This window comes from Herpailurus yagouaroundi, unplaced genomic scaffold, assembly GCF_014898765.1.
Source record: "Herpailurus yagouaroundi ecotype Mexico unplaced genomic scaffold, PumYag 198, whole genome shotgun sequence".
Taxonomy (NCBI): domain Eukaryota; kingdom Metazoa; phylum Chordata; class Mammalia; order Carnivora; family Felidae; genus Herpailurus; species Herpailurus yagouaroundi.
In genome coordinates, this window is record NW_024412429.1 from 12,775,584 (window position 1) to 12,801,845 (window position 26,262).

General features: G+C 44.8%; 1 protein-coding gene and 1 pseudogene across 3 annotated transcripts in view; one reads left to right on the forward strand and one right to left on the reverse strand.

Moving 5' to 3' along the window:
• The window catches only part of TIAM2 (TIAM Rac1 associated GEF 2), a 224,362-nt gene that overhangs the window by 165,948 nt on the left and 32,152 nt on the right, over positions 1 to 26,262 (reverse strand). For 2 of the 3 annotated variants that reach the window (XM_040448806.1, XM_040448799.1), the window contains exon 1: positions 23,839 to 23,959. The exons of the other annotated variant lie outside the window; for it this stretch is intronic. The gene's annotated coding sequence lies outside the window, so the exon portion shown is untranslated. Of the gene's footprint in view, positions 1 to 23,838; positions 23,960 to 26,262 lie in introns of those variants that run through there. 3 annotated transcript variants of the gene reach the window in all.
• LOC121013280 (glyceraldehyde-3-phosphate dehydrogenase-like) lies at positions 18,992 to 20,394 on the forward strand (annotated as a pseudogene).

Sequence of the window (26,262 nt, forward strand, 5' to 3'; positions counted from 1 at the left end):
TAATCAGGAGAGCATTAAAATATTTAAAAGTTCCAGGGCAGCTGGGTGGCTCAGTCAGTTGAGTCCGCCTTCAGCTCAGGTCATGATCTCACAGCTCATGGGTTCAAGCCCCATGTCGGACTCTGTGCTGACAGCTCAGACCCTGGAGCCTGCTTCAGATTCTGTGTCTTCCTCTCTCTCTGCCCCTCCCTCTGCTTGCACTCTCTCTCTCTCTCAAAAATAAACAAACATTAATTTTCTTAAATATTTAAAAGTTCTGGGGCACCTGGGTGACTCAGTTGGTTAAGCATCCAACTTCAGCTTAGGTCATGGTCTCGTGGTTCATGGGATCAAGCCTCGCTTCGGGCTCTGTGCCGACAGCTCAGAGCCTGGAGCCTGCTTCGGATTCTGTGTGTGTGTGTGTCTCTCTCTCTCTCTGCCCTCCCCTGCTCCCACTCAGCCTCTCTCTCTCTCTCTCTTTCAAAAGTAAATGAACATTAAAAAAAATTTTTAATATTTACAAGTTCTGCCTATGACCAATCAATAGATCAAGTAACATACATCATTTCAAATGGCATATTAATGTAAAATACTATCTTACTGGCTGAAACATCAATCGATCACTGGTATTATTTTCATGGTACAAGTAAAATAATACAAGCAAATCACAACAGAGAGATTTAAATCATATACCTCATTTTGGGGGGGCATCTTAATTTAGTCTGTATAGGAGCACTAAATAATTACACATTGTCCTCCCTTGCCCCTTCTCCCCTATTCCCCCCTCTCCTCCCCCCCACACAAACCACGGGTAACAAGTTAAAAAGTAAATCTACATTCCATGGTGGCTAATGCTAAATGAGCTGGGAGAGTGACCTCTTTAAATAGAATAGCATGGGGGAAATTGCCAGCTCATTTTAAATCTGTTAAGGTCTAAAGAGGTAAGATTTCAGAAATCATTTGACAGGAAAGACTCATAGCTGAAAAGAGGGCATTTGAGGCCAAAAACATCTTGCCAGTAGACTTACAGGAAACACAATGGTTTTAGTAGAAAGAATGCATGTTCTCGGACCAGGCGGACCTGGGTCTCAATTTTGGCTTACTCATTATTAATAGTGCATTTTTGCCCTTGGGCGAGATTCTTTCCTTCTCTAAGAAAAACAAATGATCCTTTCCTTCTCTAAGGAAAACAAATGTGGAGGAGAAAACCTAACTTGAATTGGAAAACGGATTCGAAATGACGAACGAGCACATAGCGTGTGCTCCGTCACTGGCCACCGATGGAGAGTCTACGTGGGAACTACTTCTGGGGATGCAGCCTCTCTACAAAGCTCTCTCTTTCCACCATGTACCTGCAGCTTTGGGGGTGGGGGGGGGGGCGAGGAGGGGAGTGTGCTCATCCGTCCAGACTTTGCCTTTGGCATCTGGAATCTCCAGTCTTCTTATTCTCGACCGGAGAGACCACGTGCTTTGGAGAAAGCTTAAGTGGTCGGTTGAGAACGTGTTATAGCTAGAACTACTCTATTTTTACCCAAATAAAACACTCTGAACAGTGTTACTTCTCTTATCATGACATATTTTTAAAACATTTTCCCCTATAGCTATAACATTCCTTCTCTACCCAACCAGATTTTTTGTTCACTTAAAGAGAAACATTTTAATGAAAGTCTCTTGCTTGCCCTGAAGTCAACTATCCCAATTTCCTTTCCAACCAACCATTTATACCAATTTTTTTTTAATTAATGCTTTTTACAGACTGCTATTATTTCAAATTAGAACTGTTCTGATAAGTGAACCAATTATAAAACCGGAGGTTAGAACAGCTGCTAAAACGTACACTCAGAACAAGATTAGCTGCTGCTAATGCAACAGACGTTCCAAGAGTCCACAGCAAGGAGAGTGGGGCAAAGCTTCCAGCCACAGCCAAATCCAACAACCGTCACGGCACTAATGGCCCATCGCTAATGAGCAAGCTCGGCAAGTGGGGAGGCAAGGCTTCGGAAGACACAGGAACTACGCAGAACCATACCATTCCATTACCCGATTTTTTTAAAGACGCCGACCAAATCCAGGTATGAGACGAACCAGCTACAGCAGCAGCGCTGTGTGAAGACCGCCCCATGCCAGGCCCCCTCCCACCCACCGCTGGGTCCTCCGGGCCAGAAGACAGCAGCCCTGTCCTGGCGGCAACCCAGGCCAAGAAGCTCTGGCGGTCAAGGGCGGCACAGGGCCTTGACCCGAGCTCGCAGGTGTGTCTGGCCGCCAGGTCAGGATGGTGACGCATCCCCTAGCTTTGCGTTCAAACAGGGAGCCGAGGTCCCTCTCCATAAGCAAGCTGAGGATTTTGAGGTGTTTCTGTTCAAGCGTGCCAGGTTGATGCGTCTGTTGCGCCATTTACGGTGCTAGAAAAATATCCTGCGGCGTTTCGGCCAAACTCTCCCACGGTCTGTGCACCTTCCCTAAGACACCAGGGCCTGCGGAGTCGCCCCTGCCAGCGCCAGCTCCCTCGCCCTCGTGCCCCCCACGCCAGAGGCCGGCTGCTGACTCCTTCACCCAGGATGGCCTGCTCTCACCTAGCCCCTTTACTCCCTCCTCGCCCTTCACAGACACGGCCACGCTGTTCCAGGCAGCCTCATGTGTCTCCTCTGCCCTTTCCTTCTCCATGCACGGTCTGCTCCAAATCTCTCACTGCAAAGCACAGCAGTTAAGTCACGAATCGGAAATCTATAATTACCCTGGCTCAGTCACCCACTGCCGGGGCGAGCCGGTCACCTGCATGACCGGAGCACTGACCAAGCGGGCACGTCCTGGCACCAGGCACCGGTCCGTCACCCTGGGCCTTGCGGGAACAGCAGCGGGAAGACACTGCCAGAAGATGGCCCACACGCATCTCTACTCCGCCTGAGTGGGGACGGTGCCTTCTCTCATGCTCTCCAAACTCTGCTTCTGATCTCAGGAGGTCTGTGGACAGACAGACGGAAGAAGGGGACAACAAGGGCCAGACAGTGGGGCCCGGGGACTTCTCCTCCTCCCTGGGCTCTGGAGCGGGGTGTGAAGGCCCGTGGGTGCTGGACAGCCTGGCTGCTGCTCCTGGATGAACCTGGGACAAGGAGCTGACGGGGACAAGCATCACCTGGGGAAGGTGGCCGGGACAAAGGGGCAGAGGTGAAGACGCCGGCACCAGGCCCAGGCCGGTCTGAAACTTGGAGCCTGCCTCTGCTCCCTCTCCCCCTTCCCTGCCCACACAGGCACAGCTTCACCAGGCTGCCTGGTAAACACCTCCACAGATGCACCCGCAGCCGCCTGCCCTTCCCCCGGCCACCACCCCCCTCGCCCTGCATCTCCTGCGAGAACGGGCCGCGTGACCATCACCATCGAAGGGGCAGAGGCAGGCCTCTGGGGCAGTGGCTGCCAGCAGAAGGGAGCCCAGCCTGCAGGGGCATCGACGGGCCACTCAGGGAACAACAGGGAGCAGACACCCTGCACTCAGATCCTCTGACAGCCTTCCAGCTCCACGCGGCGGGCAGAGCCAAGGCCACCTCTGTCCAGGCTGGCGCTGGCAGGACAGGAACAACAATTCTCTTAAAGCCAGCCAGCCAGCCAGCCAAACACACAGCGGTGCTGGACACAGGGAAAGCAGCCAGCCCGCTTCCTCCAGAGGGGAGCACTACCCTCCGGGGAGTCCTGGGGAGGAGGCAAAGATGAGAGGCAGCAGTGGGCGCCGCCTGGGATGGAGGGAACAGAGAACCCAATACAGAGGGGCTGAGCCCAACATGCTCCTCCCCAACCATCCCCCTCCCCCCTTTTCCTTCCCACAAGAAAACAGGGTGTGAGGGCTGGGAGCCACAGCAGAGGGCTGAACCCACTGATTAAAACCGAGAAAAGGGGCACTACGTCTGGAGGAAATCCCAGCGTGCGTGTGGGAGAGGAATCAAAGGCAGCTTGGAACCTCCGCATAGGAAAAGGCAGCCCCCCTCCACCCAGGGGAAAGATGCACTTAGGGGCACCACCCTCCTCTCTCTGACCATTATGGAGGGAAGCAGGGTCTGCCTGCGACTTAGAGAGGCCGCTCTCTACACCTGCAGAGAAGATCAAAGCCAACCTTCTCGGCTTATCAATGGAGTTCACTCATGGAAACCCAGCAGCAAGGGAGGATCACAAGTTATCTGAGGAAAACACAGAACATGAAAGAAAGGGCTATAATGAACAAACAGAACTGGCCCGAGAAGAAGCATGATTCACAGGGCAGGGGAAAACCTGTTAATAACTCTAGTATCTTAAGACAGATCTGAAATACTAGTGTGTCCATAAAGCAAGACCAGGCTGCTGTGAAAAAGAAGCAATCAGAAAGAGAGAGCTCTCAACAGGAGACAAAGAAATAAATCTTAAATGATCACTTAAAAGAAACCTCAATGGACCTGAGAAATAACATGAACCACGCTAAGCACCAAGGCTGTGAACTGGAAGAAAATACGGAGAAACATCACGGAACCGAAAGTTCAGAGGGGCAATATATCCAGAGGTCCAATGGCCATCCAACAGGAGTCTCAGAAGCAGCTATAATGGGAAGGAGGGAGTAAACAAATAAGTGAGTGAGTAAGAGCATGAAGGGAGGAAGGGAGTCTCCCCCAGCTGACCAAACACACGAGCAGCAAGCTGAAAGGGCCAACCAGCCTGCAGGAGGTGAATGAGGGACACCCAGTTACGTGAACATCACACCAGAGAGGGCTCTGCGACAGGCCCCTCAGAAACCAAAGATGAGGTGAGCCTGTCCCCAGACTCCATCGGCAGGATTTGGAATGAGAGCAAGAGGAAGAGACCAAGGGGCTGTCAGAAGATCGTGGGTCAAGTCCCAGCTTGTAAGTAGCTAGCTGACTGACCGGGAAGAGGTCGCTGGCCTTCAGACTCCCTGAACGTGGAGGGGGTGTTACGCAACTCCTTCCTCTACCCCCTCGTCGTTCCTGCCCCCTGCATGGCAGACTCTCCCCGGAGAGTCATCTTAAATTCCCCCAGATGACTTGTGTATCCAGTGCTGAAAACCACTGGACAAGATGGGCTCTAAAAGCCCTCTGGCTCTGTGGAAGGCAGCAGAGGGCGTGGGGAAGAGTGGTCAGCAGAACCCGGGCGTAAATCCACTTGTGGCCTCTTCCCGTCCACGTGATTCTGAATAAGTCTCTCATCTTGCTGGAATCCGGCCTTGCTCACGTGTATGATGGAGAGCATAATGCCCTCCCCCATAACGTGATAAGGTGGAAACAAAATCTTGCAAGGAGGGGCACCTAGCTGGCTCAGATGCTACAGCATGTAACTCTTGATCTCAGGGTCAAGCGAGTTCAAGCCCCATGTTGGGCGTGGAGCCTACTTTAAAAAACTCGTGCAAGGAAAAGAACGTGGATACAGCAAGTGACACCCAGCAGGTGATCACAAAATGGAATTATAACAACTCTGTAATTCAGGTAACTAAGGAACAAGTGAGCTACAAAGGTCAGTGACATCCTTAAGTTCCCTGCTGTGAAACAGGTTAACCAATGGGATCCTGCCTGCATGTGTAAACCTGCTAAGGAGGCAGCAGCTAAGGAGGCAGCAGGGAAGGGATGAGTTGGGGGGTCACAAGTGCCAAGTGGGCCATGGAGGGATGGACCCCCGAAACAGGATGGTGCAGGAGCCCACAGGAAAAGCTGTCCTCCCCCAGATGAACAAACCCTGTCAATAAAAAATAGGGGGGGTGGGGGGGGGAGTAGAATAAAGCTGTAACACTGGCTTCTAGCCAATCTGCCAACAGATTCCAATACAAAACTGTTTCAACTGAGACTATTTGTTAATTTATTCGAAAGCAAGTTGGTGACAGCACACCACTTGTTTTCCTCTCCTGCCACAAATAATGTCCAAACTGACCTAATTAGAATTATCGTGACCCCAGCAATATGGATACCTCAGATGAAGAAGGAACGTATGGAAAACTTCATTTTTTAAAATTTTTTTTTAGAAAGACAGAGAGCACGTGAGCAGCGAAGAACGGCAGAGGGAGAGAGAATCCTAAGCAGGCTCCATGCTCAGTGTGGAGCCTGACACAGGGCTGGATGCCACGACCCTGGGATCATGACCTGAGCCGAAATCAAGAGTCAGAGGCTCAACCGACTGAGCCACCCAGGCGCCCCTATTCTTTTTCCAAAAAGTCTTTCTTCCTCCACTGATCAGAAACTCAGAACAATACAAAATTCCTCTCTGTTTTACTCATGTTCAGTATCGTTTTTTTCCACCACACCCTCTTTTCTTTGGAGCACCGATCAAGCCAAAAATAATTTGGCTAAATCCCATCCAATGGAAATAGCTTTGACACTTAAAAGAACAGATTTTGAACTCCTTTTGATCTCATCTTTCCAGAGTCTAAAATAAGCAGAGGTGGCCTCAATTCACCATAAACATAAACAAGTTTTATAAAGGTTCCCCAAAAACCTCTGGGGAAAAAAAAAAAAAGAAACTGAATGTTTGTCAATCATTTTCTGTTATTCAAGTGGCCCGAAACCATACAAAATCCCTACTTGAGTGATAATAGCATTTAATTGGTTTAGAGACCTTGTCTTTCACCTTTAATTTAGGATCCAAATTCTAGTTTTGCCCACGACGAAGTGAAAATGAGTTTGGCAGATATAGCCCAGTGCCCAGTTGGCATCTGAACAATAGACAATCTGGACCCTGAAATCTACATCTTAAAAGTAGGGGATTTGGCCGAGTTGAAAAGTCTGAACAGCAGCTGCCTGGACCCTATTGGGCATTGCAAGCACCGTGCTCTGTCCTCATAATGAATTGTGCTACAAAAAAGCGTGTGGTCTAATTCTTTGCTTTTTGCTCCATTTTCATGATATGGAGTAAACAGATATTATTTTTATTTCTGAAAGCTCCATTTTTCATGCAAAAAAAAAAAAAAAGAATTTATGTGATTACTGGAAGCAAAACAAAGCAACAAGAAAACCAGAAATTCGCTATTGCTTACTTTACATGTGTCACGCCTCATTAAATGTCTTCCTGTCTGACATTCTCCAAGTTGCTCCCAATGAGTCCATCTGGTCACTAAGCGATGCAATCAGTGACAAAGGCTCCCTAACAGCTCCATCAAAGGCCTGAGTGACACTGAGGAATTCTCAAAGGTAATGAGATTATTCTAATCTCTGATTGATGAAGTATTTTTCTAAGTAAGGAAACAGATACGAAGACTAATGGTGGGGGAGGGGATGACAAAGTAATTACCAGACAAAGAAGAGAAGATTGTGCATCATCTTTGACACAGGAATACCTCCAGGTCATAATCATCATGGAAATTTCATACAATTTCTCAGAAAATGCCTCTAAAATTTTATACTGCGACACTCTGGGCGAGAAATTCAAAATTAATTGGTTTTGGTCGTAAGTCACTTCGTAATACTAAATTACAGTACAGATTATTGCCAAATTGCAGTTTGGAAAAATGGTTAAATTAAACGTGGACTAGAGTGAATTTAAACTGCATAAACCATCTTCTATCCTCAGGGGCTTCCCGGCTGTTTGTTAGTCTTCTGAATGGAACACATTTTTCCAGATATTTTTGCTTCTGAGAATAAAACTCAGAGGAAGTAAGTAGTTTGCTATACACAGTTCCTGCTTTATTCTACCTCACCTTTTGGAATAGAGACAAGATACATTAAACTAACAAACCTTAAGCTTCAGGGGTCCTTCAGGGCCCTGGGAAGGGCCCCAAAATGTGTCCACAACATGCACTCTATTAGAAGAAAAGAAGTTTTTGTTTTCTTTTTAAGAGAACCCCAAATTCAATGCGCTTGAGGCCCAATAAAATCTGGACTCCCCTTGCCCCACATTCCATTTCTCATATCCTTTACCTCATTATCCAACAGCTTCTGAAAATGTCAGGGGAGCCAAAGAAAGCAACAGAATTCTCAAGATGCCACCACGGCCATCAGGATTTTGTCTTCAAGACACGGCCCAGGCAAGACTTCAAGTAATTTCTTACTACTCAGGATGGGGGAAGAGCAGAAAAAAAGGGGGTGAGGGAGGCACCTGATTATTGCTGAAGAGGATAGAAACAATTCTGGCCATCAAAACTTTTTTGAAGGACTGACCAAAACAGTACTCTTAAGTTGAAAACTCAGTGTATGTTAATTTAATTCCCCAAGGTAAAAACCATGTACAGGGGGAAATAGCTCTCTTAAAAAACGGTATTTATTTTTAATTATGGTAAAATATATGTAAATACATTGTCATTTTAGCCATTATTAAGTGCCCAGTCCAGTGACATTAAGAACGTCCACACCACTGTGCAGCCATCAACACCTTCCGTCCCCAGAACAATTTCATCTCACAAAACTGAAACTCCATGCCTGCTAAACACTAACTCTCCATTCCTCCTCCTCCCAGATCCTAGCAATTACCATTCTGCTTTCTGTCTCTATGAATTTGACTACTGTAACCACCTCATGTAAGTGGTGTAAGAGAGATCATACATTGTTCTGTGATGGGTTATTTCATTTAGCGTAGGGTCTTCAAGTTTCCTCCATGTTGCAGCAAGTGTCAGAATTTCTTTTTTTTTTTAATTTTTTTTTTTAATGTTTATTTATTTTTGAGACAGAGAGAGACAGAGCATGAATGGGGGAGGGGCAGAGAGAGAGGGAGACACAGAATCGGAAGCAGGCTCCAGGCTCTGAGCCATCAGCCCAGAGCCTGACGCGGGGCTCGAACTCACCAACCGTGAGATCGTGACCTGAGCTGAAGTCAGATGCTCAACCGACTGAGCCACCCAGGCGCCCCTAGAATTTCCTTTTTAAGGCTGAGTAATATTCCACTGTCTGTATATACCACATTTGGTATTATACAAATGTCCATTCATCTGTCTGTGGACAGTTGGGTTGCTTCCACATTTTGGCCACTGTGATTAATGCTGTTTTGAATATGCTACAAACACTTGTTTGAATCTCTGCTTTCAATTCTTTGGGGTAAATACCCAGAAGTGGAATTATTGGATTCGATGGTTATTCTATTCTTCATTTTTTTGAGAAACCGCCATATTGTTTTCCATAGCGACTGCTTCATTTAACATTCCAACCAACAGTGCAGAAGGGTTCCAATTTCTCCACATCTTTGCCAACAATTTATGGGTTTTTGTTTTGGGGTGACTAGCCATCCGGATAAGGGTGAAGCGGTACTTCACTGTGGTTTGACGTGATTAGTGATACTGAGCATTTTCTTACATGCTTATTGGCCATTTCTACATTGTCTAGTTTTTTGCCCAGGGGCACATCATTTCTTGCTCAGTGTCACGGATGCCCCGTGACTGCCAGTCCATTCCAGCTTGCTGAATCCACTTACAGTAGATACACTGCAAGTTAGGGGCAAACATCCAGGAGTGGGCAAGCAGGAACTGACCTTGCTTATAAACGGTAACTGGGTTTGACTTTATTCTTCAAGAAGAGGTCTTTGTTTCTCTAATTGCAACAAGAGCTAACGAGCACCGGGATTTCATTGGGTTCCATGCGTGGTACTCCATGTTTTTTACGTACATGGTCCCATTTAAGTCTCACCATAAGACTATGGACACAAATCAGTACACTGTTCAAGGATGAGAAAACCTGGGGGTTTATGTAGCTAAAGTACTCTGCTGCAAATCACAGAGAGAGAGAGCTGAGCAAATGGAATCCAAACCAGCCCTGTAGAATTTAGGGAGCGACAGTTCCCGGCCACTACATGCTGCTATCCTAGTGCATCCAATACATGAACACAAAGCCCAGGAACAGGACTGCTAAGCAAACAGCAACACTTTAGGGTAAAAAGTAGAACCCAAAGGCCTTTTAGGACCATCTGTTATGGACTGAATGTTAGTACCCCACCCTCTTCGTATGGTGAGATCTTAACCCCTAATGTGATGACGCTAGGAGTTGATGTTTGGGCAGGTGAAGAGTTTGTAAAGGTGGAACCCTCGTGGATGGGATTGGCACTCTTATAAAAGAGGCCCCACCGAGCCCCCTTTCCCTCCTGCCAGGGGAGAGCACAGCGAGAAGACTGCTATAATCCAGGACAGGCTCTCCCGGAACCTGCTGGTGCTTTGATCTTGGAATTCTCAGCCTTCAGAACTATGAGAAATGTTTGTGCCATGCTTAAACAAAGATTTTAACAAAATTATAAATTATACAGTTTAACAATTGTGACAAAAAAATGTACAGTACTTTTGTTATAACAGCCTGAACAGACTAAGACACAAATTGGGACTGAGAAGCGGGGAGGCTGCTGTCACAAACACCTAACCATATGGAAGTGGTTTTGGAAGTAGGTAACAGGTAGAGGCTGGAAGAGTTTAGAGGTGCATACGAGAAAGATCCCACACGACCATTAAGGATGATTCTGGTGAGGACTCAGAAAAGAACTATATAGAAAGTGGTGTGGTCCAAATGTTTGTGTCTCCCCAAAAATTCATACCATGAAGCCCTAATCTGCCAAGTGATGGTAGTAGTACTTGGGACTTTTGCAAGGTGATTAGGTCACAAGAATGGAGCCCTCATGCATCAGATTAGTGCCCTTATAGAAGACAGCACGGAGAGCTTGCTAAGCCCTCCCACCAAGCGAAGATACAAGAACTTAGCCACATGGAAAAGGGCCCTCCCCCGACTACTGCTGGCATCCTAATCTTGGTGTCCAGCCTCCAGAAGTATGAGAAATACATTTCTGTGGTTTATCAGCTACTTAGTCTATGGCATTTTGTTACAACCAATCTGAAAGGAACACGACAGAAAGCTTCCGTTTTCTTAGAGAATGCTTAAGTAACCATGAACAGAGTGCAGACATATGGATGGTCGAGTCATTCTGATGAGGTCTCAGATGGAAACAAGGTTATTGAAAACCAGGGGAAAGGCAACCCTTGCTATGGAGAGTCAAACAATTTAGGTGCCTTGCATTGGTGTTCCCATGTTTTCTGGAAGGTTTTCTTGGAAGTGATGAAATTGGAATATGCTGAATAACTTCTAACAAAATGTTGAAGATACAGGTTGGATCATCCTGATTGCTTCTAGTAAAATTTGAGAAGGGGGGAAAAAAGGACTTAAATGTGGGATTTTGAAGCAAAAAAAGAACCAGAGCTTGAAGAACTGGAAAATTCTCAGCCTATCCATATTGCATAGAATGAGAACACTGGAGAGGGTGGCCAAGTGACCCACATTAAGGAGACTAACAGGATAGACCATTTCAATTTCTTCAAAAGAGAGATGACTTCACAGACAATTCTGAAATTATCAGAAACTCTAACAATTCAGAAATTATCAGGGCTTCCAGGCAGGTCCTCCCCTAGGGAACTCCGAGAGTGACAGCAGCCTGTGGCACTGGGCCACAGTCTATGCTGGGCCCAGATTCCCGACCTACAGAAGGTGTGGGAGAGTAACTGTTAAAGCTTTAAGCCTCCAAGCGCTGGGGTGATTTATTACCCAACAACATGTAACTAATATAGTTACCCTTTTAAAGATTATCTTAACACTGATGAAGATACAATGCTTACACTTCCTCCAGTTTCTAAGTTTCCATTGTAGACTAAAATATTCTTTAATACGTGGAACTGAATTTATGTTGTTATGAATGTTGTAAAAAACTGAACTGAACGTAATAAAATTGGATTCAAATTTAAAAAAAACGAGAGGCAGAAAGAAGAGACTGGGATACACGCAGAGACACCAGGGCTGTGCCTGTATGGAAGATGACTGTGGGAGGAGGCAGCAAGCAGGTGACCGTCCTCAAGTCAAGCAGAGAGGCCTCACGTGAAAGCAAACCTTCTGGCATCTTGATCTTGGATTTCCAACCTCCAGAACTGACAGCAAGTAAACTTATGTTGTTAAAGCCAGCAACAACAACCAAATAGGATTCTATTAAAGGGCAGATTTTAAGACACAAAAGGAGATAATATCAATGAGATCATTATCAATGAGATGATATTATTGAAAAAATATCTGATAATCTACCAAGATGGAAGCAACGTGTTCAGGCATCCCGGCAAAGATCCCCACAACAGATCCCGCCCAGATCTGCTGAAGATGGCAACCAAGGTAGGATCTCAGGCCCACGGCCCCACACCCAGTTCACAGGGGGGAGAGGAATGGAGGTCATGGGAGTTGGAGTTGGAACTGGCCATCCGCTCCTGGAACCAGTACCCTCATGGCAGAGAGGAGCGTGCTGATGTCCTGTCCTGAGGCAGGGCTCTGGCCATGCAGACGGCGAGAGGCTGGTGGCCTTCCTCCCCCTTCCTACGGGGGTCAGGGTGCTGTTTGGTGCAGGAGCACCATGGCGGTCAGCCCAAACCCCTGCCCTGCCCCACACGCCGCCACACCTGGCCTGACTCTGTTGCCCCATTTTCGTCTTTTACCTCTAGCATCCCTTTCTAAATCTAGTTTCTCAGAAAGCTTCCTAACTCTCAAATAATGCAAAACCTCCCCACTCCCCGAGTTCCCCCAACGTCTCAACCAGCATCACTCATCGAGAGAGACAGCACTGAAAAACAGAACAAGCAAAACACAAACGAGGTAATTCTGCCCAGCTGCCCAAAGTCACACAGAGACGAGGAGGTCTGGAAGCAGGAGAAGGCAGAGCAGATGTGAGCTTGAAACACAGGTAGAAGTTCCACTGGAAGTGTGACCGCTCACTCTGGTACAGGACATCACACCCAATTTACAAAGCCCTTCATACACACGACCTCCCGCATCTTCGCAACAATCCTCAATTTGTGGTCCCACAACCACTAAGTAGTAGAGCTGGGATGTCAACTCATGCCTTTGGTCTGAAAACATTTAGCAGAGCACTTCTGAAAGATCTCTAATTTATACCAGAATGTCTATATAATCCATGTCTTCCTATTGAATGAATGGCAGTGGAAAGTCCCGGTATCTTTCATCATATTCAGGAAACTACTTAATAACAAAAGAATTATAATTGAAGGAAGGTCAACTCCAAACTCTGACTACGGCTACCATAAGCACTACCCCATCTGTCCAGGAGATGGATAAAAAAATCTCAGCAAACCATACCCTGCAGTATTCCGGAGCCCTCTCCAACAGGAAGTCACAATGTAGCCTAAATCCCTCTGCCTCAACTTAAGTCCATCTCCTTCTAACCTCTGCTCTATAGACCATATAACTTTTCACCCACTATTCATAACACTTGCTCCTCATTTTAAAAAGTCTAACTTAGGGGTGCCTGGGTGGCTTGGTCAGATGAGCGTCCGACTTCAGCTCAGGTCATGATCTCGCAGCTCGTGAGTTCGAGCCCTGCGTCAGGCTCTGTGCTGACAGCTCAGAGCCTGGAGCTTGTTTCAGATTCTGTGTCTCCCTCTCTCTCTGTCCCAACCCACTCGCATTCTGTCTCTGTCTCTCTCAAAAATAAATAAACATTTTTTAAAAAAAATTTTTTTTTAAAGTCTAACTTTAATTTTTTTCGGGGCACCTGGGTGGCTCAGCCAGTTGAGCATCTGACTCGTGATTTCAGCTCAGGTCATGATCACAGGGTCGTGGGATCAAGCCCCTCATCGGGCTCTGCACTCAGCGTGGAGCCTGCTTGAGACTCTGTCTTCTTCTCTCTCTGCCCCTCCCTGCTCGAGCTCTCTCTCACTCTCTCTCTCTCAAAAAAAAAGGTTTTAGCTTTTTTTTTTTTCCATGTTTATATATTTTGAGAGAGAGACAGAGAGAGAGATAGCAGGAGCAGAGGCAAGGCAGGGCAGAGCGAGAGGGAGAGAGAATCCCAAGCAGGCTCCACACAGTTAGCACAGAGACTAACACGGGCTTGATCTCATGAACTGTGAGATCATGACCTGAGCCCAAACCAAGAGCCGGACACTTAACCGACTAAGCCATCCAGGCATCCCCCATGTTTAGGTTTTTAATCATAAACATAGTGGTTTTTTCACACTCGCTTCTTAAGTCAGCATCGTCTTACTCAACATCTTCAGTGCTTTGTTGAACAGACAGAAAAAAGCAAAGGAAACACGCAGTGTTCGCTCAGCAATTTCTCTGCATTTTGCATCCCACCTCTGCTGGCCACAAAGGAAGACCAGTTAAGGGGAAGTGGAAACACGGCCTTCTCTCTAAGCCGTCTCCTCGAATGCATGTGGCATCAAGAACAAAGTGTCAGTCTCTTTAACCCCCCACTTCCCATCGCAGGGAAAAGAGAGGGAGGGCGGGGCCGCCGGCAAAACCCAGTCCACACAAAACCAGCTGGCAGATGGTGGGTCAGAGGGCATGAGGGAGCTGAAATGCCTCGCACAACAGGTGGGTAATCTGCAGGATGACGAGGGCAAGAAGGCTTAATCAACCTTGGAGCAGTTAGAGACTTCGCTTAAATTTACTAGGATCCTTACTACACGGGTATGTTTCCGTTGGGAAAATTCACCAAGCTCCCAGCATGACTTGTGCTCTTTATACTTCTGTAAAGAGATTTTTTTTTAATACTTAGCAAACCTCAAAGGAGAAAATTCTTCAAATCAAGCTCACTTTCTCCCACGACAGGAGAAAAATACAGCCTCTTTACTTCTTAACGGTGAAAATGCAGAAACAAAGAATTCCATATGGTCGGCTAGATAGTACAAAAACAGGATAGAGAACAAAGATCCAGCCAGCCATAGCTTCAGATAAGGATTCAGAACAGCAATGGATACAGAAAACAGTAAGGACTCAGCCAGAAACTCTGAGGAACACAGTGAAAATTATTCACGCTGACCAACAGCATCAGGGGAAAAATCATTTAGCTGTGGGTAATGGGAGTGAGCTATTCAGGACAATAGAGATTTTAAAGCCTTAATCGTTGGAGAGATAACTGCAGAACTATCAGACTAAGGGGGAAAAAATGGTAATTTCTAGTTTACTTAGGACCCAACATATGCCAGGTATGGTGACAAGCAATTCATTCATTTAAGGCACACAACTAAATTTGAGGGGAGTATTTTACTGCCCCTATTTTACAGAAGAGAAAGTGGAGGCTCATTAAACGTATTAAAGGGCATACATGCATAAATAATTCATGGAGAACAGATTTGAATCAGGTCTAACTCCTTCCAGTATGCTACCCTGGATTATCATGAAGCTTGGAAGAAAGTTCCAAACAACAGAAAAACCGTGAAGTAACAATTAGGTGAAGAGGAACTGAGAGAGTTCTAGACAGGCTTGCCTAAGGAAGAAGGTAAATCTCTCAGAATAAAGCCCTGAACTTAACAACTACTAATTTTAGATCTCTGACCTCTAAGAATTTTAGAGCTAATAGGGACATTGAGATCAACTCACTTCTCATGGAAAAAAAGAAGAGTAAATAACATATTTCAACATATCTCCCCCTCCCCCACCTCTCTTTTTCATTCAACATTGGCCAACAAATATTTGCTGAGTGCCTACTATGTGCTAGGGCATCTTTAAAATTCTAATCAATCGTCTCCTTGAACTTTCCACCAAAAAGACCTAAATGATGCACATTGTATATAGTTACTCCTTCTTCAACCTGCCCAGATTTACCAAAAGATGGATCAACTATTGTTAGTGAAGCATCGAATGGAAGTTCCAAATCCTAGGAAAAGTAAAATTTCTAAATTTAAAGATGTTTAATTCTAAAAATTCTAGAACTTTTCATACTGGGATGCCTGACTGGCTACAGCGTGCAATTCTTAATCTCAGGGTCAGGAGTTGGAGCCTCACATTGGATGTACTATAATATATATATTATATACTAACTATATATTATATATAATATATATAATATACAGTCTTGCCTAAGAAGGAAAAAATATATATTATACATAAATATGTTATATTAACATATATTATATATTAGTATTATACATTATATATATCTTATATATGTGTGTGTATATGTGTATATATATGTATATGTGTGTGTGTATATATATATATATATATATATATGTATATATGTATATACGTATAGCATCATAACCTTCCAGGAGGCTTTTACTTCAGTTAAGCAAGGACTGTGTGTATGACTCTGTCCCATAATCATGGTCCACTGATGGTCATTTGTATTCAAAAGATTCATAGTGTTTTAACATATGATTCTGATAAGAATAAGAATTTCCAGACTTTTCTAGAGGCCTCCTTTGGGACTAAACCAGGTTTAGTTTTCTTAATGGAGGAAAAAAGAGGCTAAATACAATTCCTTACAAGAGGCTAAATACAATGGCTTAGACCTTACAGTTCCAGTGATGATGGTCATCTCTTTCTCTCCCCCTCTCTCTCTCCTATACACACACACACACACACACACACACACACACACACACACACAACAGGGTATCTGCAAAACTCCAAAATTATTCTGAGTCTGATTTATTTAAACACAGGAAAATAAGGTTTAATGCCAAAAATAAAAAGTTAGAGAATTAAATTACCATTTACATACCCATCCAGCAAATGAGAAATTAGTACCTACCATGATTAAACAAAATAATAGGCTCATTTCCTCCAAACCAGATCTCTACTTTTTGTCTTCAGCTATGAAAGTTTCTTTGACCCCTTCAAGTTTCACTGACTTAAAATTTTATATTTCCCTAAATTTACTTAACGTAGAGGCACCCCACTGGCTTAGCTGGTAGAACATCTAACTCTTGATTTCAGGGTCATGAGTTTGAGGCCCGTGTTGGGTGTACAGATTACTTTAAAAAACAAGTAAATAGGGGCACCTGGGTGGCTCAGTCAGTTAAGTGCCCAATTCTTGATTTTGGCCCACGTCATGATCTCACAGTTGTGAAATCAAGCCCTATGTCCGGCTCCATGCTGAGCACAGAACCTGCTTGAGATTCTCTCTCTCTCTCCCTCTCTCTCTCTGCTAGTCTCATCATGTGCATTCTCTTTCTCTCAAAATAACATTTTTAATAAATAAATAAATAAGACACAATTTTTTAAAAAATATTTATTTAAGATGGACTTTTATTTTGCTTATTTTCAGTAAGGATCCTCTAAACATTAAAAATATTTATAATTAGGGGCATCTGGGTGGCTCAGTCAGTTAAGCACCCAACTTCAGCTCAGTTCAAGATCTCAGGCTTCGTGAGTTTGAGCCCTACATCAGGTTCTGCCCTGACAGTGTGGAGCCTCCTTGGATCCTCTGTCTCCATCTCTCTATGCCCCTCCCCTGTTCGTGCCCTCTCCCTCCGTCTGTCTCTCTCTCTCTCTCTCAAAAATAAACATTAAAAATTAATAAAAATAAAATAAATAAAAATATTTACAATTAGCTAATAAAAATGTTCTAAACTTTGTTCTAAACTTAAAATCTTCATATAAAAGCGTATCTATAAAAACATTTACAACTAACATTATATTTAAAATGGTGAAGACCGAGTATTTCCTACCTAAGACCAGGAGCAAACGAACATTGTCTTGGAGGTACTAGCCAATGCAATAAGGCAGGAAAAATTGGTTAACTAACCTAGCCAGGATTCAAACATGGGACACACAGACTGTCATATGCTTTGAGCCAAAAGCTCCATGAAGAAGCAACTGGTAAAAGCTTCTTTCATTTTTTTTGATTCACTCAGTTGCAAGAATACAGCAAACATCCAAATGAAAATGTCCAATTGGAAGCTAACAACTCTGGACTCACAAAAGAGGTTCCAACTAGAGGTGTATTAACTGGGCAGAAATGGGCATGTATGAATGGTAGTTGAAGGCAGGGGCAAACACAGCATTATCTTAAGAGGATAAAGAGGACCCAGGATGGTTCCCTAAAGAGAACATCATCTCCTGACAGTGGGAAGAGAATCTAAAGGGCAACAGGAAACGAATGATGAGCAAAGAAAGAAGAAAGCCAAGAGAAAGGGGCTAGGCTAGAAGCCAATGGCAGCAGATACTTCAAGGAAAAGAGACAAGAGTGTTCAAGGAAACAGAGCTGCTCTAAGAAAGATGCACATGAGAACTATCTCTTGGGCAAAATTTCTTGTTCTGAGTGTAATTCGTATCTGGCATATTTCTCTTTTAAATAAGAAAAGAAGTCGGGTTGCCTGGGTGACTCAGTCAGTTGAGCATCCAACTTCGGCTCAGGTCAGGATCTCGTGGTTCATGGCTTCGAGCCCTGCATCAGTCTCTGTGCTGACAGCTCAGATCCTGGAGCCTGCTTCGGATTATGTGTCTCTCTCTGCCCCTCCCCTGCTCGCACTTGGTCTCTCTCTCTCAAAAATAAATAAGCATTAAAAAAATATTAAATAAGAAGCTAAGTCTTTCTAAAACTTCTTTGTTATTTTTAAACATAAAACACTTGCTTTGTTTCTACTCTGGATTTCAGAACCAAAGGGCTATACCAATTATAAGATTAGGGAATATCATAAAATAGATATTTTTAAACCAAAGATATTATAGACCATAAATAATATTGCTCAAAAGCATAAGATTAATCTTTTTCATTGCTGCCTGGGAGAAAGAAGCCAGCTGCCCTCCAGGAATCAAGAGTATAAAACTTAGCCATGGCTCCTAAAAGACCACAGAAGTGGCCCAGTGGTAACAACACAAAACTTAGTCTCTCAGGGCTACCTTCCAAAAGGGCTGAGGCAAGGATGCAGAGGTTCCAAGGCCATCATTATGGCAATAAATATGCAAGTACACAAAATGGGACCCAGCTGTATTAACGTATTTCCAACATCCAGAAAGAAAAACATAAGACCTGAGAACAAGGAAAATCAAAACCAGTTTGACCAGACATGTTTAATGTACAACACAGCAGTCACATATGGAAGGCACCATCATAGCCAACAAAGATAGAAAACGCAAATGATGGGGCGCCTGGGTGGCGCAGTCGGTTAAGCGTCCGACTTCAGCCAGGTCACGATCTCGCGGTCCGTGGGTTCGAGCCCCGCGTCAGGCTCTGGGCTGATGGCTCAGAGCCTGGAGCCTGTTTCTGATTCTGTGTCTCCCTCTCTCTCTGCCCCTCGCCCGTTCATGCTCTGTCTCTCTCTGTCCCAAAAATAAATAAACATTGAAAAAAAAAAAAATTAAAAAAAAGAAAACGCAAATGAGCTATGGTCCTGGAATCTCAAACTATAATAAGTTAACACATAGCTGTTGTCTATTTATAGACAGAAAATATTAGACCAAAATTATTTTAGTCTATATACAGCAAAAATATTTAAAAAAAAAAAAAGTCTCCTGGGTCTCTACTCCTCCCCATTTGACAGACAGCTGCATCTTCTGGGGCAGTGCCAGCCATGTCCCCAAGACATGATGGTGAAGGTCGGAGTAAATGGATTTGGCCATATTTGGCATCTGGTCACCAGGGCTGCTTTTAACGCTGGCAAAGTAGATACTGTAACTGTCAGAGACCCCTTCACTGACCTCTGTTATAGGGTCTACATGTTCCAATATGATTCCATCCACAGAAAATTCAATGGTATAGTCAAGGCTGAGAATGGGGAAACTTGTCATCAATGGAAAGCCCATCTTCATCTCCCAGGAACAAGATCCCACCAACATCAAAAGGGGTGATGCCAGTGCTGGGTTGTGGAGTCCATGGAGGTCTTTGCCACCAGGGAGAAGGCTAGGGCTCACTTGAAGAGTAGGGTCAAGAGGATCATCATCTCCGCCCCTTCTGCGAATGCCCAATGTTTGTGATGGGTGTGAACCAGGAGAACTATGGTAACTTCCTCAACATTGTCGGTAATCCCTCCTGTACCACCAATTGCTTGGCCCCTCCGGCCAAGGTCACCTATGACAACCTTGGCATTGTGGATGGACTCACAGCCACAGTCCACACCATCAACTGCCACCCAGAAGACCGTGGACGGCCCCTCTGGGAAGCTGTGACATGATGGCCGAGGAGCTGCCCAGAACATCATCCCTGCTCCTACTGGCAGTGACAAGGCTATAGGCAAGGTCACCCCCAAGCCGAATGGGAAGCTCACTGGCATGGCCTTCCATGTCCCCACCCCCAAAAGGTCAGACACGGATCTGACCTACTGCCTAGACAAAGGTGTGAAATATGATGGCATTAAGAAGGTGGTGAAGCAGGCATAGGAGGGCCCCCTTAAGGACATCCTGGGCTACACTGAGGACCACGTTGTCTCCTGCAACTTTAACGGTGACACCCACTCTTCCACCTTCAATGCTGGGGCTGGCATTGCCCTCAATGACCACTTTATCAAGTTCATTTCCTGCTGTAACAGTGAATTTGGCTATAGCAACCACGTGGTGGACCTTATGGTCCACACTGCCTCTAAGAGCCCCCTGGACCACTAGCCCCAGCGACGGCAGGAGGGAGAGAGAGGCCCTCAGCTACTGAGGAGTCTTGTCCCCCTTCCCCCAACACACTGAGAATCTCCCGATCTTCACACAGTTCCCATCCCAAACCCCTTGAAGAAGGAGAGGGGCTTGGGGAGCCCTACCTTGTCATGTACCATCAATAAAGTACACTGTACCAACAAAAAAAAAATGTCGCCTGCATCCTCAAGAGGCACAGAGTACAAAAGAACAGGATGAAGAAAACAAACCCTAATTGCCCTCAGAGAATTTTCCCTGAATTATTTTGGAGATGCCTCAATTCTCTATTTAATTTTGCCTCTGTGTGGACAGGGATTTAATGATTAATACCACACAGGACACAGATTCCTAGCAGCATCTGTATTTTTCAAATGTAAACCCACCGAGTGGTCCACTCCATGCACCGCATGGTGAGTGGGTGGTAGGGAAAGGGCCACCACTCATCTTTCTCAGCTGTAATTGTTGTTCACAGAACGACAGGTTCCCACAGGCTGAAGACATGTGCGTGTACAAGAAGCAAACACACAGAAACAGTAAAGAAACCATTCTGGGAAAACGGCTTATCCTCTTCAACCTAAACAATTTCCCTTCTCGCACTGGTGCAAACTTTCCAACAAATGTGCAAAATTAAGCATTTTCTTTTCTATATGCAATGAAGAAGTACATTTGGTATTTTGAGAGGCTCGTCTATCTCCCCTGGCATTTATGGGAACAGTGAATTTTCTACCTCAATGAATTGCCCCTGGGTTCACTCTAGACACCTTCCAAATATGAATTTAAGCAACTTTTCATAGATCCCTCAAATTCAAGATACAACATGATATTCAGTCCTAGGAGTTTTCTTTATTCTCGATTCTACCCCTAAGCGAGAAAAGTGAGTAAGATCATTGAAATGAGTAATGCTATGGAGGGTTTTTTTTTAATTTTTTTAAGTTTATTTTTGAGAGAGACAGTGCAAGTGGGGGAGGGACAGAGAGAGAGAGGGGGAGAGACAGAGAATCCCAAGCAGGCTCTGTGCTATCAGCACAGCCCAATGCAGGGCTTGAACCCACGAAACCGTGAGACGTCATCTGAGCCAAAACCAGGAGTCAGACGTTTAACTGACTGAGCCACCCAGGAGCCCCAGTAATATTATGTTTTAATCATTAAGTCAATGACCCAGAAATCTGATACATTTAGTTCCTTTTATTTGAATACAGGATTAGCAGTCTGTTCAGTTTTACATGAAAGTCACAATACCCAGATGAACCGCCTTTTCTTATAATCTGAGAAAACTAAAAAAAGAGGAAAAAAAAAAAACAAAAAAACCTGGAAGGTTGCCTGGCTGGCTCAGTCAGTGATCTCAGGATTATAAATTCAAGCTCCACATTGGCTGTAGAGATTACTTAAAATAATCTTTATGGAAAAAAAAAAAAAACTGGGGCACCTGGGTGGCTCAGTCAGTTAAGTGTCTGACTTCAGCTCAGGTCATGATCTCACGGTTCATGAGTTCGAGCCCCGCCATTGGGCTCTGTGCTGACAGCTAGGAGCCTGGAGCCTGCTTCAGACTCTGCGTCTCCCTCTCTCTTGTTCCTCCCCTGCTTGTGCTCTCTCTCAAAAATAAATATTTTAAAAAATTAAAAAAAAAAAAGCTGGGGACAAACTATAAAATAAGAAAAAATTATTTACGGTATCAGCAACAGGGGCGCCTGGCTGGCTCAGTCGGTAAACCATGCAACCCTTGATCCTGGGGTCGTGAGTTCAAGCCCCACATTGGGCACAGAGCCTACTTAAAAAAATATCAGCAATAGTGACTCAATCACTTACAAAGGCTCGCTTGGATTTGACTAGACTAACTCTGATACCTAACACATACAGATGCATATATATATTTAGCCTTACAAAAACAAAATAACGGGACAATTAAGTCACACTTTTAATCAGCTAATTTAATTAGCAAGGAGAAGTATTTATGAAAGTGCACATTCACACTGGGATTTTCGGCACACTGGTCAAAGAGTTAAATGTGTTAGAAGGTATCCTGTGAATACCAAGTGGGTGGCATTTCATGAAAATTCTCATCCACACGTAACAAAAAACATAATAATGGTCAGGGAGGACAAAGACCCTCATGGGAGCTCATTTTACCAAATCCATGAACGCATTCTCAAATTTACAATTTTATGGCTATTAAGGCGCCATTACCGTGCGAGAAACTTTCTTACCTGTTATTCCTCAGGTGTTCTAGCAAGAGACAGTAAAGATCTTAATCTAAACACAGTCAGCTCCCTAAAATGAGAGGCTTAATCTCATTATCTGGAACCACAGATGCTTCCTTGTCGAGCCATAAGCTCAGGGCAGGGCACTTACCAAAAGTTACTAATAGCGAACAACAGAATCCGAAATCTAATGTCCCCCCTTATAGGAAAATAGCTTTCTTCCAAGATTTACTGCACAGAAGTGAGGGAAATTAGCAAAAAACAGTCTTCCACAAGCACACAAGGGGTGGTGAGCATTCCCCCGCAGTGGGACCAAACACCTGAGCAGACAGCCCCTCAGCAGTGGGGTGAACAGGACCAGGAGGCTTGCGATCTGGAAGCGGAATAAAAGCAGAGATCGGCAGCTAACTCCTTCTCGCAACCAGCCGTGGTCGGATCCTCAGCTGGTGCTGCTTCTCAACCTTCTCAACCTTCTCAACCTCCAGGTCACAGTAACAAAACGTAAGCAGCCATCACAAGACTTCCAAAACCAAGTTTACCACAAGAAGGAAGTTCGGTTTTAACGCTGACACCCTAAGCCACTTCCCTTGTTTTCCAGGAAAAAGGCCCTAAGATTCATCACAACTTGGCTGTGAGATATCTGAGGAATGAAGTGTTTTCCTTTTTACCAGAAATAAGGATATTCAAGGGTGGTCTTGTACCAGGGGCTCATCCTCTTTCTTTGGGGATTCCAGCCAATCTCCCTACCTCACCTCTCATGCTTGATCATCCCTCCAGCTGCCAGCTGTCACGCTTTCAGAAAGTTATCATGAAGTGGAGTGCCTGGGTGGCTCAGTCTGTTGAACATCCAACTCTTGGTTTCTGCTCAGGTCATGATCCCAAGGTCATGGGATCAAGCCCTGTGTCAGGCTCCACAAGGGGTGGGAAGACTGCTTAAGGTTCTCTCTCTCTCTCTCTCTCCCTCCCTCCCTCCCCCTCTCCTCCTCTCCCCCTCACTCACATTCTCTAAAATAAAATAAAAAGGGGGTGCCTGGGTGGCTCGGTCAGTTAAGCATCCAACTTCAGCTCAGGTCATGATCTCACGGTTTGTGGGTTCGATCCCCGCATCAGGCTCTGTGCTGACAGCTAGGAGCCTGGAGCCTGCTTCGGATTCTGGGTCTCCCTCTCTCTGTCCCTCCCCCACTTACAACCTGTCTGTCTCTCTCTCTCTCAAAATAAATAAACATTAAAAAGAAGTTTAAGAAATAATAAAAAGAAAATAAAAGGAAAGTTATGAGAAAGTAATATGGAAACCATTTCAAGCCTACCTGTTTCTATGGGTGACAAACTACGAAACTTACAAAGAACAGCAAATCCCTATTTCACAAAGTTTCTGAGTACACAGAAAAAGCTGGAAAGCTTACCATTTCAGGAATCCTAATGCAATAATCAAGAAATGAGGGGGCCGCTTGGGTGGCTGAGTCAGTCGTCAGCACAGAGCCTGCTTCAATCCCTCTCTCCCTCACTCTCTGCCCCTCCCCTGTTCTGTCTCTGTCAAAAATAAATTAAAAAAAAAAAAAAACAAAAACAAGAAATGAGGAATGAATATTGTTCCTCCTTTAATGGACAGAATATCAACTTAGAAAATCAAAGACAGTCAACTGAAAATCTGCTGGAATTATTAACCAAGTTCAGTAAGGGGACCATATAATGAATATACAAAGTGAGTAGGCTTCTACACGTTAGTGATAAAACCACTTAAAAACTGAGTGAAAAATCCTTTAACACCTGCAAAAATTACTAAAAAAAAAAAAAAAAAAAAAAAAAACCTAGGAAGAGAGTAACAACGTATATTTATATTTAAAAACTATAAAACTTTTACTGAAAGGCATAAAAAGACCTAAAAAAAAAAAAACCCCACTGAAATATTCTACATTCCTTGATAGAAAGATTCAAATCAACAGGTCAGTTCTCCTTAAATTAGCACACATTCACTGCAATCCCAAATTGATTTTTAGAACAATGTGATAGGCTGCTTCTAAAGTGGATCTAGGGGTGCCTGGGTGGCTCAGTCGGTTGAGCATCTGACTTCGGCTCAGGTCATGATCTCGCGGTCTGTGAGTTCGAGCCCCACGTCGGGCTCTGTGCTGACAGCTCAGAGCCTGGAGCCTGTTTCAGATTCTGTGTGTGTCTCTCTCTCTGCCCCTTCCCCACTCATGCTCTGTCTCTCTCTCTCTGTCAAAAATAAACATTAAATAAATAAATAAATAAATAAATAAATAAAGTGGATCTAGAAGAATAACTTTGTAGAGTAGCCAAGAGGAAGTATTCTGAGAAAAATATACATATACATCAACAAGGGAGTATCTGCCCCATGCAATGCAAAATATCCTGTAAAGTTATGGTAATTTTGAATATTTCTGTTTAGTAGCAAACCATCAGAGTCCAGAAAGAGATACAAGTTACACGGAAATTTGGAATATGATAAACGTGGCATTCCCAGTAAGTAGAGGAAAGATCAGCACGGTAACAACTGGTGTCTCATCAAGTTTCTCTCTTCCCAGCCCACTGCTCTGTCGTACGCTTTCACGGTGTGCGAAACCAGGGGCTCCAGTCTCTCCTAAATCACACAGGCTGCCAAAGCCAAGGAGTGTGTGTGAGTTTCTATAGCTTCTCACCAAGTCCCTAACAAAGGGTGAGCCCACATTTGGACGAAGCCAAAATCAGAGTCAGATTATTTCAACTTTGAAGTTCTCATGGGAGAGCCGAGACACCGCCTCTCTACTCACAGAGGCTGGCACCAGGGCCACAGGGCCACACAGGCTGTCATGTGAGTCACGGATGAGTCAGCCCCTCTGAGTCTGCCAGGCCCTGCTTGACTACGTCCACCTCTAGCGTGCAGCCTCTTTGTTACAAAAACATTTCCACTCCCCACTGAGTGTTCTGCAATGGTCTATTCCCTTCAGAACGCGACGAGTGACCACAGTGAGTCTGGCAAAGAAAAGTAACTGCTTACCATGAAAACATGCTACCCCCATGGTGATGGGGGATGGGGGGGGCGGGGAGTGAGGAACTCTGAATTCCCATTGCAAAAGGATGGTTCTTAATGGGAACCTTGGGAAGAACTTGGGGAAAGCACGTCAGAGATGATGCCAGGATCATTTGTATTTGCTGAGGAGTAAACAAAGATTGTTATCATGTGAAATTCTGAATCTGTTCCCTAAGGGGAATACTGGTTAGCATTTCATGACGTGACAGCTTTCCCGGGTCTTAAATATTCCCCCCATTAGAAGTCCTTTTTTATCCAGTATCTAACCAAAGCCATGCAGCACTTTCAGAAGACAAAGCAAAATGTCTGGATGGAAGCTGTTTTGTGTTTCCACAGAGAAACCAACCTGTCATTATCAGGCCTCCAGCAGGGTTACACGGCACCTCTGAGAAGGCAGAATGGTTAAAGCAGCCTACTGCATTTCTGAGACAGGACTACGAAGAAATGTATAGAGACCAATTAACGTTCAGGGTTCTGAGGTCTCAGAATCGCAAGAGGCTTGCATCCAGCCACTCAATACCAAAAGATCTAAGTACTTTTCAGAAGGTTCTTTTTCCTTCCCTTCTGTTCTTTGGCAATGGGGGGAGCAGTGAGAGAAGGGGAGGGAAAGTGCTCACAGCGTTCGTGTATGTGGATTGAAAATACATTTTTTAGGGGCACCCGGGTGGCTCAGTCAGTTGGGCGTTTCACTCTTGGGTTTCGGCTCAGGTCATGATCTCACGGTTCATGGGTTCGAGCCCTGCACTGGGCTCCAGGCTACTGGCGTGGAGCCTGCTTGGGATTGACTGATTGATTGATT